At 30.6% G+C, this 6469-nt stretch overlaps 1 long non-coding RNA gene across 1 annotated transcript; it reads left to right on the top strand.

Moving 5' to 3' along the window:
- Positions 1–542: 542 nt before the first annotated feature.
- On the top strand, positions 543–1938 carry LOC125053794. The gene is made up of 2 exons (XR_007117622.1): positions 543–911; positions 1487–1938. It is a non-coding gene; the product is annotated as an uncharacterized LOC125053794 (long non-coding RNA).
- Positions 1939–6469: the final 4531 nt, after the last annotated feature.

The following is a 6469-nucleotide window of genomic DNA, read 5'->3' as shown; positions in this document are numbered from 1 at the left end:
AGCAACAGCCTCGTCGCTTCTGCAGGACATACCTAAAGATCGTTTTCCACCCCAACTTGATGTAAATGTAAGCTGTGCTTGTGTCAAACAAAAGCACGCGGCGATGAATAGGAAGAAACAAAGCTTGTACATTTTGTATTGTAATGGTTAACTAGATGAGATGATATGATGGTGCTACAGTAAATACGGTCATTTTATACACAAAGAAGCCATAGGTTTTTTTAATTTTCTAAAGGAAATTAGTAGGGGAAAGTTAGAAAATAATTAGACGCTTTGTTGGTTTCAGCGATTCTCAAACTTAATCACGATATCATTTTGCCATCTATGAAACTGTCACGATGTTTACAAAATTAAAAAATTCTGTTTTTTTTAAACATAACAAAATGTAGTCGCGTTATGAAACTACATAACGCGACTACATTTTGTTATTTATTGCTAACTTTTTATTATATTATAACTAGATAATACAATAAAAAGTTAGCAATAACTAAATTATAATATATATTAAGAAATGTAGAAAATGAGGGTCTTTATTACATCTTACTACAGGTCTGTTATCGCTTATACACATTATAATTTAAATTTATTTCTCTTATTTCCTTGTTTTCTTAACAAAACTTTTACATTCCCACGAACGGAAAGTTTTTCTAATAAACAAGATAATTACATAAATTTCATAGGTTTCTTATGGCTGTATAAAAACGGGAATGTAGACGAAAATCATTCATTGAATAATTAACAATGGCATCTCTACGTCTTTTCAAACGAGCGGCTGTCATTCTTCTGTTTGCTGCTGCAAATCTTTTTGCTGCATCGAATGGGCAACTCACGTTTTCCAGCGGTTGGGGAAAGCGGTCTGGTAATGATGACGAGATCATAATAAACTTGGATGACCAGCTCCAATAGCTTCGGTAAGCCACTGTTTTAGTTCCTATTATATTTTATTGATATTACGCAGTCACTGTTCTTTCTGCATTATTAGCGCAATCAAGTAATTAAAAATATTTCTAGATTATAAATATGGCAGCGTGATGTTTATGTTTTTAAAGCAAAACCACAGAACTGGTGTGGACAAATTTTGAAGAAAAAGACAGATTACGGCATAAAACCTGAAAATCTGTAATTCCAAATATTTAATTAATCAGAGATTTTTGCCAGTATTGTCAAAAGTGTTTGTGGCATAACTAAAGAGTTATTAAGTACATAATAACTCTATAAAGAAAAATCTTTAAATCATCTGGAGCTAGGTCTATATAAAATAAAATTCACTTTGTTTGGTATAATTTTATTAAAACCCCTTCCATTCTTTTCTTATTCCAACAGTCCATATAACATAGCTAAACATTTACGGATGAGTACATCTAATTGCTTAAATTGTCATATTTTAATAGCTGAAACATAGTGAAGTGGCAACATCGTGACATTGGTAGAGCTTTTCCCGCGCTTTGAGTTGCCAAGGGGTTTCTAATTGACATTTACTTTTTAGGCGATCTGACGACCATTAAAGGACAAGGAATAACGCTACCAGTTTTTGTTGCCGATATTTAGGTTTAAGACGTATTAGTGATGTCATCACAGCCCAAGAATATATAATAGGGAATAGTACCTAAAAGAATGAATCCATTATGTGTCTACGAAAATCTATGATATTGGTGGTTTATTAATATGTCATCTAGCTTACAAATATATTTTATAACAGTGATAGAAGATTCTATGGTGTAGATAGTGCAATATGATATTAGTTTCCGATTAAGTGTTTGCTTTGTAATAGTATTTAAAAAACCATAAACAACTAGAGTCAACAATTAACAAATGTAAAGAAATCAAAGGACGGAAAAATGAGCAAGTTTAAAAATAAAATGGCGGAGATGTTTAATTTATCATCACATAGTAGTATGATCACCGAAATATTTATAATATTATAATCATCGCAGCACATAAGGTGTTTTATTTTGAACCCATTTATGTGAAATATATTTTGTCATTGACATAATTTTCAAGTTATGTTCTACGGAAAAGTAAAATGGAGGCAGGTAGAAGTAAACCCCATTAAAACATTTCACAATTGAGATTAACAAAGTCCAAAGAAAAACGTAGGTATGCCTTATCTACGTTTCCTCTATATTATATTACTTATATTTCTTTTCACAACGCGCAAATAAGTACCTCAAGAAATAATCATTTTATTAATGATATTAATATACTTGCATCTCTTCTAAATAATGCTACTCACAAATGCAACTTGTAAATATTAAATTTTTTCGATTAAAATAAATATAGTGATTTAAGTCTACTAAGAAATATTTTATTACTACGATTAGTTCGTAGGTATATTAGAGTGAATTCATAACTACATTGTTGCAATACAAATATATGCATTATTGTTGATTTAAATTGTTGGAGTTTTCAGACTTTTCACAGTAGATTCTCTAACTTCTAACCTTATTTGTATATACAACTATTTCTAACTTACTTTCTATACTTAATAATAAAACCTATACACTATTTATAGTAATCAAAGTAAGGGAAATCGCGATTGCTTTCCGTTACTTCGATTTATAAACTGAAAATGAATAAAATCTATATAGAGATAGCCCTTAGGCTCTGGAATGAACTAATAAAAGAAAACAAATTAATTAAGTAACGAATCGATATATTTTTAAATCATAATATAAATAAAATAAAGTTAATGTAAACCTAAAAAAAATCGGATATAAAAACAATAAACGATGCAAATAAAGAACTCAACCAGAAAACTAAAGAAAAATAAAAATACTATTTACCTAAATGTATAGAACTACGAGAAATGTATAATATAAATATTATATTACACAATTCTAGGCAGTTGATTTCTATACACTTGGGTAATTGGGATTTAAAATGATTTTATTACAACTATACTTAGCTATTCGGGCTTATTAATTCATAATTAGATGTAATGTGTCTATTAGATGTTATTAATGATGTATCCGATGGCCAGTCGAAATTAGAAAATAAAGCTTGTTACACAACAAAATAAAAGTACTTTTAACCAAATCATTAATCAAATAAATAAACTAACTTAAGATGCTCTCACAATGCAACAAGAGGATATGTCACCCACAGAAGATATTTCACGTGTCTTAAAGCCTTTATAAGTCTTTTAGATGCATGAAATATCTAAATAAAACAAAATAAAGGCACACTCTAACTATTAACAATATAGAAGCAAGAGGACGACGCATCACAAGTCGTATTTTAAGAGGTAACGTCCATTTTCGACTGGAGATCTTAAACTAAAATGCTACCTATCTACATTAATATTTTGTACTGAAACCTAACCAACAATAACTTCTTCCGCATCCAATGTCTATTTCTAAAAAAATATTAACATTGTCTAAAAAAGGGTAAAGGCACTTCGAAAACGTTAAATAAACAACGAAATTAAATCAAATCAAAAGATTAGTGCATTGGATCAAATGCTTCCCGCGTGGTCGTTCACACCTGGGCCGGTTACCAGTCCTCAACATTTCGAGCCACGATTTGATGATTGATCAGATCAACCACCCGATCGATTACTTTGTCGAGGTGTTAAATGGCCCTCTGGCACTCCTGAGCAGCTTCAGGGGGTGGTAGCTAGCCAGGCGGGTACCTTACCCTCCCACCGGTCGGATTTAGTCGCCTCTTACGACACCCATCTCTTCCGACGTGGTATTGGGGAATGTATTCTGCTCCGCCCCAATACGGAGATGTAGGAATTCATAGTTCTATGACGTTTTTTCAATGTTTTAGAAATATATAGATATAGTACTTAGTTGCATTAGTATACCATTATTTAGACGTTGCAAGTACAAATAATTCACCGTTTAAGACATTAAGCAAACCTATGTTAATCATTTTTTTAAATTGTTTCTTAGAAGAAAGGTGAATCTCACATTTTGATTAAGCTATATTCAGTTAGCGTCTTGCCAATTATATAGTTGAAACTATTTTCCTTTTTATTATTCATTCATTCATTATGTAACATATTCAAATGGACAACTTTTCACACCAATGTTCGTGGATGTATATCTACATTCTATACATTAGTTGTATAAACCTTGTTAAACTGTCAATGTAACGAAAGTGCCGGGAAAGAATCAATATAAAAACATAAAATGTCTTCGACTACATACTAAACTCCTTCTCAAACGATGATCGACACGACGTTAGTTCTGGTCAGTGCCATATTGGGCATTTGAGTTTTGTAAAAAGAGAGAAATTGGCTGGAGCCATATCCAGGAAATAAGGTAAATACAACAAATACCTGAATGGTATTTGTGAGGTTCGATAAATTACTAGGGACTCCAAACACGAAATTCCATTGGCAAATTGAAAATTTATGGTAATCCAAAATTGAAAAATTATGCAAAATGCAAAATTTAAGAAAAACTCTTTGTTCGATGTTTTTGTCTATTATGAAATTGACAATACACACTAGATATGATCCAGCTAAACTAACAAAAAATATATAATTTGAAACCGCAAAACAAATAATTTTTCCCGATACTTTTTGACAGAATGTATTTTGTAATGCGATGATTATAATATCCGATATAAAGACAATTTTATTTACATTCAGTGAAACGAGTGATGAAGAAACAGGTAAAAGCTTAGATTAATTAATATTATTTATATACACTGAGCGACACAGGTGTAGAGTAGGCCAGTTATATACATAAATACCTACTTTATAGTTAAAACATTATCTATTTAAATGAACATTTATTGAGTCGAAACGTCTATCTTTTCAAACGCGTCCAGGGTCATATTTTAAATGTAATCGATAGTTACGAATGTATTATAAACGATTCCGGAAGCACAAAAAGTGTAGTTTGTTGACTTTGAAAACAAACAGAAGAGTGTGATTGCGTTCATTTTATTTTCAGTATCATATTACTTTATATGTCACAGAACCGAGATGCAAAATGTGTCAAAATATGTGTAACCTTGAGCAGTCTTACGTAATATAATCACAATTATATTCTTTGTCATTGGGTTACTTTAAGTCTGTCTATCATCAACCGTAAAATGAACTTTAAAAAGATAATATTTTTAACCCCTCTAAATCTAAGCTACTATTAACGTTTATTTCATAAATTCCTTTATTTTATCATCTAAGTTTGCTTTCTTAGAATCACCTAAGATTTATAGTCTAAATTACAGGTTTAATCTACGGATAAGTGATGCTACATATTTAAATCAGTTACAATTGTGTGCGTGATGTTTGCATTGGCACATCGTAACTGATCCAAATTCGAAAACTATTATCTATATCTAAAACATTGCTGATAATTACTTTGTAAAGGTACATCAATAATTTTTTAGTGATTTTTCTATTTGGTAGATTTGAAAAAATCCTTTAAACAGTTATAAGAATAACTTTTAGATATTTATGTGTAGTTAGTTCGTGGTAATTCTGTGAAAAGGATTTTTCCATGGTATGTGATGAGTTACTATAATACACTTACCTTACTTTACATCTCACCGAACATACACTACGCCAAGGGTATTTTAGTAAAAAATATCAAAATCTTAATAAAACAAACGGCTTTCCTCAAGCTTACAGCCGCAGTGCTCTTGGATTTGTCTTTAGTGTGTCTACCTGGATGATCTTATATAAAAGAGATATAAATGAAAGCATTGTTTCGGATACATGATAGTCACAGCCAAAATAGAACGCACGAAATGTCGGGTGAAAAATGACGAAATTGAAAGATAGAAATGTCTAAGAATGCCCAAAATATTACGAGATCGCGGGTGAGTTATTTTAGCACATAGTAATATGTTTAAAAACTACGCTATGAAGATATGAAGTTTACGATTGAAGAATATCTTTAGTTAATTTACATGGGTGTATAATATAATTGGTAAAATCTAGTGCTTGCATGTAGGCTACAACGCTAAGATATTTTGATTAAAGTCTTATGTTATATTTGCGGACAAGAATATTTTAATTAATTTGACATTGCTCTTGCACAATGAATTAAACCATTATGAAAGATCATAGTAATTCCGAAATTTCGAATTGTGTCACGTTAAGTGTTGTCTTGTGTAAAAAATATTTTAATACTTTTCAATTGAATAATTCGGGCGATTTAAAGAGGCGCAATGATTAAGGTCTTAATTTGTAATAGTCTCAATTTAGTTATTTCGAGATGTGTTATGATTATGACCAATGAAACAATAAAATTTTGTGTCGTTTCAATGCTTTCTGTAGTGTTCAAATCACGAAAGCTTAAAGTATTACTTGAGTAGAACATTTTTATCTAGTAAAATTAAACATAAGTAATTTGGAGAAATGTTTCTTAATAATTAATTGATGATTATTTTTTACACTCTGACTTTTATGCGCTTCTGTGAAATGAACGAGAGCTTCTAGTCAATGAAACGTTTCCGTATCTCTTACAATTCAAGCCATTTATAAATCAAGCATTAACAATTATTGTAA

The sequence above is a fragment of the Pieris napi genome, chromosome 11 (genome assembly GCF_905475465.1).
Source record: "Pieris napi chromosome 11, ilPieNapi1.2, whole genome shotgun sequence".
NCBI classification, from domain to species: domain Eukaryota; kingdom Metazoa; phylum Arthropoda; class Insecta; order Lepidoptera; family Pieridae; genus Pieris; species Pieris napi.
The sequence above is the reverse complement of the archived record's forward strand: the minus strand, read 5'-3'. Positions and strand labels throughout refer to the sequence as shown.